General features: G+C 47.3%; 1 long non-coding RNA gene across 1 annotated transcript in view; it reads right to left on the minus strand.

The window, feature by feature from the left end:
• Positions 1-10,619, minus strand: part of LOC147727770 (uncharacterized) — a 95,607-nt gene extending 84,988 nt beyond the window's left edge. Inside the window, exon 1 of the long non-coding RNA XR_015309507.1 lies at positions 10,087-10,619. This is a non-coding gene — a long non-coding RNA (uncharacterized LOC147727770). The remainder of the gene's footprint in view (positions 1-10,086) is intronic.
• Between the last annotated feature and the right edge of the window lie 268 nt (positions 10,620-10,887).

Below are 10,887 nucleotides of genomic sequence, written 5' to 3' on the forward strand. Positions count from 1 at the left end.
GGCTGGGGTGGTCCCCTTGGCTCCCCTCGGTTTTCCCATGGCGCAGGAGTCCCACGGTTGAGAGTCAGTGAGAGGTGCCACCGAGTGCGGGTGTCAACTATGTCTCTCTCGGCTGGTGGTCTTCGGGCTGAGGGCCGGCGATCTCCGTCTCCAGGGCCTGTTGGTCCTCCACAACCTCGGGCCGCGCCACCACCGCGTCGTCGGAGGGCACTGAGGAGGAGGCGGGGATAATCGGCGCCAGTTTGGGCAGGCTCGTTTGGCCGATGAGGATCTGGAACGAGGGTCACCAACACCACCGGAGACTTTGTGGCACCAAGGCGCCGTGCTGCCCATGGAGGTCAGTCGCTCGGCGGGATGCAGCCGGGTGCGGCTTAGGGGATCGGCACCGCAGATAGGGCCGCCACGCGTCCGTGAATCGAGGTCCACGATAGTGTGGGCATCCGACCATCCAGGAGCGATCACCGCGTTCAAAGTCCGATCAGAGCGACACCCAGACCATCACATCACAGGGAGATAGAAGGTGGAGGGTGCTCTGTAGCCAACGACGCTCCTCCAGATTAAGGGTCCCAACCAAGGAGACAAAGAGGTCCGGGCGCCATGTTGGGCTGCACTCCGCGGGTCCTCAAACTTCGATTTTCCGTCGGATCAACCCGTGTTCGAGTTTCACCGGGTGCCTCGGCAGGTCCCAGTCGGTCTGATCAACGGTTTGCGGGGACTAGGGTGCCCCGCGGACTCCGATCTGCAGGATAATCACGGGCTCAGTCCCGGAGCCGAGCTCTCAGGCGACCATCGCCATCGGCGTCCAAGCCACGCCCCCTCCATTGGTACATCATCATTACTTGGAGTACAGTCCTCCCCAACAGACATGTCAAAAGTTGACACATTAAGCAATTTTTCTTTAGCAGACATGAATGATGACATACCTTTTGAAATTAATGAACAACATTGTCTAAGGCCCTTCTGCATTGCTACTGTATTTCTAATCAGCTGTGCAGTCTGCATGCACATTTTATTCATCACCCTACTACAAGTATGAATAGACAAAACTGTCTGATTAGCCCTTTTTAAGTGCATCATAGATTGAGCATGCATTTTTGCGCACATTTTGTCCAAGGATGTTGCAATTTTGTCTAACTTCTGAGCAGCCATTTCATTAGCATTATCCATGTGCGCAGATATCTCCATTAGACTTCTGTTAATGCCACTCAGATCATCAGTCATGCCACTTATTTTTCTTTTGATAACACGAATATCCTTTCCTTGTAGGCGTTGAATTTTGAGGAGCTTGAGTTCCACAGCACTGGCACTGGTGTCCTCCTAATTATTGGATCTATGCTGACCCTGACGTCTCCTGCGCCTGAAAAACTGCTGCAGTCTATGGCGTCTTTGACCTTGTGTTTGCACTGGAGTTGGGTTTTGGGGAGCCTCTTGGACTACAACATTTTCAATTTGAGGAACTTCACTGTCTGAATCTGGCAGCTGGCGTATTCTTTGACGTGCATTGGATCTCTGCACTATTGGTGATGAAGCCTCAGAGTTATTATCAATTGCATTAGGTAAATCATCTGTGAAGGACTCTGCAAAGTCTATAAAATGGGTATCCAGATCAGCATCTAATAAGGGAAGAATTTTGAGAATTTACTGTACTTTATGTGTTTGGAACAGTTTATTAAATTACTGAAATAAATCACTCCTGAACAAGTAAGATAAGTTTCCATTTTCTTTTAAAAGTGTCTTTTAAAACTGTATTAGTAGGTGCTTTCAGTATGTGGAGCAAGATTTTAATTTTGTGGTAAACCTACTCACTAACACTACAAGTACCACAATGCATTGCTGCTTCTGTCACAAAACTCCAGGATTTAATTTACTTTGAACGATTTTTAGGGAAGGATAAATTGTAGATCATTTACTATTGTCTTTCAAGGGCAAAGATGGTAATAAAAATGACATGAGTCACTCTTACCTTGAGAGGTTCCGGGTAGGTCAGACGTGTCAATATCCGATAAGCCAATGAATGCCTCTGTAGTAAGTGTCCCTTCCACAAGATCATCCAGGGGGGTGTTTGGCTTGTCTTTTGGAGGTCCCCCACCAGTCTTCTTGGCCATCTTCATTCGCTTCAGAAAAGGGGGTGGTGATGAACAGAGTGTCTGAATTAAGCAGACCACTCTTACCCAGTCCAAAGATCAGGGCTTGATCCATCACCATTATTTATCTCACTGCACCATCCCAGCTCAGAACCTGGCTATATGCAAATCAGTCTGTCCCTGGCCCAGTGCATCATGGGAACAGGGCAGACTAAACTACCAAGCCAATTCTGCACCAGAAAGGAGACAAGCTACCGGGGACCGGTTTCTGGCATTTCAGCCGTCTTCGGCCCGGCTTGCTTGAATCCTGATGATGCAGTGAGAAAGGGACTCATGTCTGAGTATACCCTGCCACACCTATAGTGGCCAAAAACGATTCAGAAAAGGGGGTGGTGATGAACAGAGTGTGCACCATCAGGATTCAAGCAAGCCGGGCCGAAGACGGCTGTAATACCAGAAACCGGTCCCCGGAAGCTTGTTTCCTTCCCAGTATAAGTATTGGCTTGGTAGTTTGGTCTGCCCTGTTCCCATGATGCACTGGGCCAGGGACAGACTAATTTGCATATAGCCAGGTTCTGAGCTGGGATGGTGCAGTGAGCTAAAAAACGGTGATGGATCAAGCCCTGATCTGTTGACTGGGTATGAGTGTTCTGTTTAATTCAGATACTCTGTCCATCACCACCCCCTTTTCTGAATCGTTTTGTCCACCATAAGCGTGGAAGGGTATACTCAGATGTGAGTCCCTTGCTCACTGCACCATCAGGATTCAAGCAAGCCAGGCCGAAGACGGCTGTAATGCCAGAAACCGGTCCCCGGAAGCTTGTTTCCTTCCCAGTATAAGTATTGGCTTGGTAGTTTGGTCTGCCCTGTTCCCATGATGCACTGGGCCAGGGACAGACTAATTTGCATATAGCCAGGTTCTGAGCTGGGATGGTGCAGTGAGCTAAAAAACGGTGATGGATCAAGCCCTGATCTGTTGACTGGGTATGAGTGTTCTGTTTAATTCAGATACTCTGTCCATCACTACCCCCTTTTCTGAATCATCTTCATTCGCGTCGCCATTTTATCTTTTGCGCGACTGCGCAAATCATACCACCTTTTCTGCAGATTTGGTATGTCCCTATGTGCCACTCCAACAGCGTTGACTTTGGCTTGGATAGCCAGCCACAGCTTCCTTTTAACTCCTTCTCGCACTTTTAGGGACATTTTGCCAAAAAGTTGATCTTGCCTAGCTGTCACCTCCTCTATTAGGATCTCCAACTCCAGGTCACTGAATTTGACCTTTCTTTTCCTACAGTTGCTATCCTCTGAGGCATTCACAGGATCCATTGCAGTGGGACACAAAGACAGGCACCTCCACCTCAAATGGCAACAGCTTCAACTGCCAGTACACTCAGAGGCATTTGAAATGGTGCATCAGGTGTACTTAATTGTGTTCCTGGCTCACTGGCAGTTGCTTCATTGAGATGCATCATGTGTGCGATTTCGCATTTTGTGATATCGCAAAATGCGAATTCGCAATTTAGAATTCGCATATTTTAGGCAATTCGGTAAAAATTGCAATTTTTACCAAATCGCAAAAAATATGCGAATTTCATGATGCATCCGATATTGCGATTTCTTATTTGCAATTCGCTAAAAATCGCAAATAAGAAATTGCATTCTCTCGCGATGATGCATGTGCCTGATGGTCTCCTATTTTTGCTTCTTAGTCAATGTCTCCAGAGGAGACTCGAGCTCAGGAACCCCCAAAATGGTGGCCGATAAGAGGAGCCTACTAGGAGCGGCAAGGCAATGATGAAAAAGGTATCAATTAGACCCAATTAAGCTCTAATAACCTACCTTGCCGATCCCGGAAGCCTACCACATTGTGTCCAATGCTGTGCGGCCGTGTAGTGTCGAAACTGTGTCCCCTGACAAGCAAAGGTTTCTCTATGCCAGGAGGGACTTCAGCCAGTAGCCATCTTGTCTAGCTGCCGCCCGGAACTCAATTTGGCGATGTCTCCATTTTCATTCTTCTTTCTTGCTTTTCTGAACTGTCGTGAGACTATTCATGCTTGCGCCACGTGTGCGGATGCAGGCACAGGCGGATACACATAAACACAAAGGGGTTTAAGGAACATGTAAGCAAACAAAAAAATTAAGAAAAAAAAGACCAAGCACCAAATTCGGAGATGGGTAGTAAAGGAAAATCCGATGATTGAGGGGGAATGTGCTAAATCAGAGGAAAAATTCTACTTCTTGAATTTTCAGCGTATTAAAGAAGATTTGGTGGACATATTCTCCTTCCAGTTTTAACTTCTCCCACGAAAGGTAGATGTTTCTCTAGCAGGTCCTGGCATGTTCATGGATGCTTGTTTTAGTTTCATTTAGTGTAAATTCAGTTAATTGATTTTATATAATTCACTTTAAATACCACGTGCCCAAGCAAGATGATATTTACGAAGTGGACGTGTTTATTTCCTTTTTTAAATCACAGTGGCTCAATATTCCTTAAATGTCTACAAATCTATTTATTTACATATTTAATTCACCTGAGGAAGGTGCAGAGCACCAATATGTGGACAAAGAAAATAACAAGAAAACTAAGATTTGACCAGCACCAATGAAAAGTAAAGTGAAAGGTGAAAACATACGTTCTAAATGTTTGCAGTTTAGTTGTAGGAACTTGGTTGCCATCAATGGGGATTATTAGCCTGGTGCTACCATCCATGGGGGAACATTTTCTGCCCCATCATGGCAGCAGAGGAATGCACTCCTCAGCTCCGGCGGATTACAGTCTGCCATATTTAGAGTTCTCTGCCTACCAGGTAGAGATCTCTGTGAAATCAGAGGACCCTCAACCACTGTGGATCTTTTGAAGACACTGAAGCTTTGATGTGCTGGTGCCAGATTCAGTATGCCCACACTGGAAAAACTCAAACGCCCCTCACAAGCAGGACGTTTTCTCCTTTTGTGTGGGGGTCATTAATTTGTTTTCCTGTTCTGGACTGCCAGGCTTTCCCTGGTGGTCCCAAATAAAACAGGCATTTGGGCAATGCAACAGGTGTCACATTTGTCAGAATTAGAGCTATTGCTTTTGTAAACAGCAATATCTTTTATCTATGTGTTTGGTTTTGAGTATATTATATGTATGAACAGAGACACAGCTGCACCACTGCTTAGAGGATTTAGAATGAGAAATTACCTCTGGGAACAGAGACACAGCTGCAGCACTGTCTAGAGGAATTAGAAAGTGGAATTACCGATGAGACCAGAGTAGCAGCTAGCAGCACTGCCCAGAGGACTTACAATGAGGAATCACCACTGAGAACAGAGAAGCAGCTAGCAGCACTGTCTAGATGACTTAGAATGAGGAAGTACCACTGTGACCAGAAACACAGATGCAGCACTGCCAAGAGGACTTAAAATTAGGAATTAGCAACTGGACCAGAAAAGCAACTGCAGCACTGTCTAGAGGACTAAGAATAAGGAATTACTGATGAGACTGGCGAAGAAGCTGCAGCACTGTGTAGAAGACTTAGAATGATGAATTACCCGTGAGACCAGAGAAGTAACTGCAGCACTGCTTGGTTCCCCCTGATGGACTCTCCCCCTTCTGCCTGCCTTGACTCTATCGGCATTCCCCTACCCTTGGGTTCCTTTCCCTCTCTCTGTTACACCACGAACTAGTAATACATACTACTGTACTGTGTTACTGTGGTTTCATCATGTGTTCTTATGTGCTATTCGCTGCGGACTCTGATAGGCTTCCATTAGAACTATAAACACGTCTATGGCCAGAAATACAATCAGACATGCTAGTTGTTTTCCAGTAAGCACAAGAGGGTGCCGGCCCTGCATCCTGGGATGAAGCTAGTATCATTATTTTTCTTTAAAAAAAATAAACCTCCCACACTTCCAGGGTCATTTAGACCAATATCGCTTATAAATTGCGATGGGAAAATCTATGCAAAGATATTAGCATCACGGCTCTCTTGTGTGATTACACCCTTAGTTTTGGCTCACCAACATGGATTCAGACCAGGAAGAGGCGCGGTCAACCATATAAGTAGAGTTACGACAATGCTGGATATCGCCAACACACGTAAATTGCCATGTGGGGTAATACTATTGGATGCAGAAAAAACATTTGACCGTGTCTCCTGGGAATTTGCATGGGTAACAATGAGGTGGTATGGGTTTGGTGCTGGGTTTATTCAGGCAATTAAAACAATGTCAGTCAGTCAGTCAAGTTCACTTTATTCGATTCGTTAAAAATCATAAAAGACTTTAAAACATTATTATACAAATTTACAAAATTTACAGGATTCATAAATTTACAAGAGGCAGGCCAAAACATTTTGTACAACACTAAAACACAAGGCAGTGCAAAGGAATAATAATTGGAATTCAGTTTAAAGAGCTAGGTAGGGTCCCCCAATACCGCCAAATTTGTTCTCGTTCTATGAGCCGCCACCAAAAAGCTGGCTACTCCAAATATGGTGGTAGTGCTGCCCAGGGACATTAAGTAAACTAGAGCCGGCCTAACTTGAACAAAGCCGGCTTCTCTTAAAATTGGGGCCAAGTATTTTTTTCTAGCATCCAAATATAAGCTGCAAAACATAGTAAAATGCATAGTGTCCTGGTCGGAAAAATCATTACATTTACACCGTGGGCCCTCTTCAGGTTTACTCCAGGACGGGTAACTGCGTAAAGAATAATGGATTAAATTAAATCTGAATTTTATTAACAGGTGTCTATGGAAGGGCTTGGTTACAATGTTGAGATAAGGCTCAAGGGAAGGGGAACTCAGTAACAAGTGATCTGACGGCGGGTTTATTCAATTCTTGCTCCTCCCGAGCCAATCTGGCCTGTCCATAATGGTTGCTTTGGTCCATTTAATATCCTCCCTCTTAATACAGGACGGGGAAGTAAAGAGTTCCGGGCGCCCTAGCTGTAAAAAAGTGTATCTCAAGTACTCCAGCCAGGCTATTCTCTTTACGTGGTCCAGTGTCATAACATCACGTAAAATTGCATGGTTGAGGGTTAATTCATCATTAAGCCAGGTCTTTAACCATAATAATAAAGGAGCCAGTCTGAGTTTATCGGTAACGTAGTCAAGGCCCACCTCCCCATGAATGGAAAAGGTAGGGGTAGACTGAGGGACAGAAAGAAGGCGTCTCAGGAATTTATTTTCCACTATTTGTATTATATCCTGTGAGACATACCCCCACAATGAAGACCTATACATAACAACGGAAATGCACTTGGAATTGTAGATTTTTAAAAGTGCCTCCATGGGCCTGGCCCCTAACCTATTTGCAAATCCTAGAAGGGCTGAGGAGGCTCTTGCCAGGGATAAGCTTTTGATCTTAATTTGGGGGCCCCATAAGCCCCTATCATCAAAACTAACCCCAAGATAAGGGAAAACTGTCACCCTAGACACTGCCTCACCCTTACAGGAAAAGGATATAGGCTTACCCCTTGACCTGTGATGGCCCACCACCATTGTGTGGGACTTTTTGGCATTAATTTTTAAATCAAGATGGTCCATGAAGGCCCCGAAGGCTGTCAATAAGCGCTGAAGGCCCACCCCAGTGCGAGCTAAGCGCGAATATCTCCAAAAGCTAACGCCTGCTAAAAGCAGTTCTTAGCCATGTTATCCAATGGAAGGTGGATAACATGGCTAAGAGCATTGTCACGATAATGCATGAATATCGCAGATTTTTCAGCGATATTCATGCATTTCGCAGGATTTTTACCGCTTTTGAGATAAATCTTGATAATATCAAGGTATCTCAGCGGTAATAATCCTCGGTGCTCGCCGATATTTTTTTCCCGCTATCCAAGCAATAGCGATAATTATCGCTATTGCTTGGTAATATGCCCTCGGGTTATGGTCACTATATATTGAAACTATGGCGTTATAAAACACAGCCCTATGTAACATGAAGGCATAATCCAAAATGGTACCGGGGTCAGAGCCCTTGAACGCAACAGTTCTTATCTCTCCCTCTGAGATACAGGCTTCATACAAATTATAACTGGCAAGCAACTCCTCCAGGGCCTCCCCTGACTTAGTATGTTCAAAATGGGGGATCCCTATGCCTAACTTGCCTTCCTGTTCACCCAATAGACACGGATCACCACATGGATGAACGTTAAAATCGCCTAATAAAATAAACTCGAAGTTAGTGTAACTTTTATTTTGACTGAATAGAAAAAGAACGTGGTCCAGTACACCTATGTGGTCTTTGCCATTCGCCCTGTCCCACGAATTATAAAAATTTAATTTTACTATCTTGCAATTTTGGGATACAGCCCACTCTACAATTAGTAAATTTGGTGATCCGCTTGGGATCATCTTAAAAGTGCCCTTAAGATTCAGGGCGAAAAGGAGGTATAAACCTCCCTTAGGTCTGCCGGCTGTACTCAGTACAGCTGGGATAGCAAATGTGGTAGAGCCATCCAACCAAAAGTTTGGCGAGATATCCGAGGTTTCTTGGCACGCTATAATATCGTGACTGCTGATATACCCAGTCCAGGCAGGATCATCCCTCTTTGATCTGGAGCCAGCTATGTTCCAACTATCCAGTTTACAAAGCCCTTGATCAGGAGAGGTGATGGTGCTAACATTATCAGGCGGTGAAATAGTTAACTGTCAATCAATTTCCTCAATGTCAGACAGGGGTGAAAAACGATTTCTCAGTGGTGGCCCATCAGACTCCTTACTTTGGTGCATGGATTGTGTGAGTGGAACTGTCTGGGTATGGTCCCAGAATTAGATTGTGTGTTCTGTGTGTAGCCCAATTGCCCTATCCCGCCACCTTCGTTGTTTGTGCTCCTTCTTGCTTGTGCTGAGTGATTAGGCCTAAAATGGGACGTGGGAGGTGGATAGAAAAATCCCAGGGGTATGGGTCTCGTCTGATCACCTACCCTGACATCGGAGCCGTCCCAAAAAAGTCTATCGGGCATGTCGGGGCTGTCAAAATTGATAGCGACACAATCCCCCTGTACTAGCTTTGGACGTTTCCCAATCCAACCCACCCTATTAGCAAATATAATGCTATCCTCCACACGAGTCCCACCGCTACTTGCATCTGCACACCAAGACTTAGCCTTGATTATTAGATCACCCACTGATTCTGTCATTCCCTCTGCTAAAGGGGGTACCCCAACAAAAATAGCCACCAATGGTGCAGCCGCCGGGGGTAAATTGAGGATCGATTTGCTACCCCTGGCCCTCTTGCTTGAACCTAGATTGAGTGGGTTGAGTGAGTGGCCAACATTCCCTTGGGGTCCTGCCCTGTGAGATCCTGCGCCTGAGGCTGTATTAGCACTCTGAGCGTTTCCTTCACCCTCCATGGTTACAGGCAGCCAGAGCCACATCTGACCGACTTTTGGAATGTGGCCACTGAGCCTCTGCCAGAATCTAATGGAGCTACCCCTTTAACAGGGTGTAAGACTGGGGTGAGATCGTTAACCAGTTTATCGATTAAGGTACATTTCTTCAATAACCCAGAGAGACAAGTGTTCAGTGTATCCACTATGTCCTTTGCAATCCCCACTAGCAAAGGCTCAATCCGAGCGAGGAACAATGTCTCCAACTGGTCCCCCAGATTGATGTCCGGGCCAGGGGGAACGGATGGGGTGCCCTCGATGTACTCCCTCCTCTCCAGGTTCAATGTATTCACACTGTTAGTGGATTGTTGGGTTGAAGGCGAGTTCAGGGCCACAGGGTTCGCTTGTAAGGAACAAATGGTTTGAATCGATGGCACATTCTCATTGGATATGACCACCCTAGGTTCAAGGGGGATGACAGGGGCATGTTTAGTGACAGAAGGTGATGGGAGCGTTGGAGATAGGGTGGCCGATAAGCCCAGTTCAAGTTCGGCATTGGCAATTTCCTTGGATAGCACACCCACAGCAGATGACAGGTAGGAAATAATAGACTCTGAGTGTCTGGGTAACTTAGCCTTCTTTCCACCCTCATCAGTCAACAAAGTTTTCTTTCGCTTACCCATAGCGTGATGTCAAGGGGGTGGCCCTGCCCGGCCTCCTCCGGCCCCGGATGGCCACAGATGGCCCGCCCTCTGCCCGGGCTCAGCCCGACGCTGCCAGCGCGCGTCCCATGAGGGCGTACCGATGTTTATTTGCCTCCGGGCGGAAGTGTGTGCTGCCAGGCGGGGTCCCTGTCACCCAGGGGACGCTGGGAACTGTAGTCCGCAGTCCGCTCTCTGTCCACCCCTCTCGGCGGCTGCGGTTGTATTACGGCAGCAGGGGCAGGCAGCGCTGGTCGTGGACTCTGTGGACCTCCTGGGCAGTGATGCTGCATGCGGCAGTAACCCACATCAGGTGACTCTGACCCTCGCTCCACTGGAGGGCGTACCGATGTTTATTCGCCTCTGGGCGGAAGTGTGTGCTGCCAGGCCGGGTCCCTGTCACCCAGGGGACGCTGGCAACTGTAGTCCGCAGTCCGCTCTCCGTCCACCCCTCTCTGCGGCCGCAGGTGTATTGCGGCGGCGGGGCAGGCAGCGCTGGTCGCAGACTCTGTGGACCTCCTGGGCAGTGATGCTGCATGCGGCAGTAACCCCAATCAGGTGACTCTGACCCCCGCTCCACCGGAGGGTGTACCGATGTTTATTCGCCTCCGGGCGGAAGTGTGTGCTGCCAGGCCGGGTCCCTGTCACCCAGGGGACTCTGGGAACTGTAGTCCGCAGTCCGCTCTCCGTCCACCCCTCTCGGCGGCCGCGATTGTATTGCGGTGGCGGGGGCAGGCAGTGCTGGTGGCGGACTCTGTGGACCTCCTGGGCAGTGATGC

The sequence above is a fragment of the Lissotriton vulgaris genome, chromosome 3_1 (assembly GCF_964263255.1).
Source record: "Lissotriton vulgaris chromosome 3_1, aLisVul1.2, whole genome shotgun sequence".
Taxonomy (NCBI): Eukaryota; Metazoa; Chordata; class Amphibia; order Caudata; family Salamandridae; genus Lissotriton; species Lissotriton vulgaris.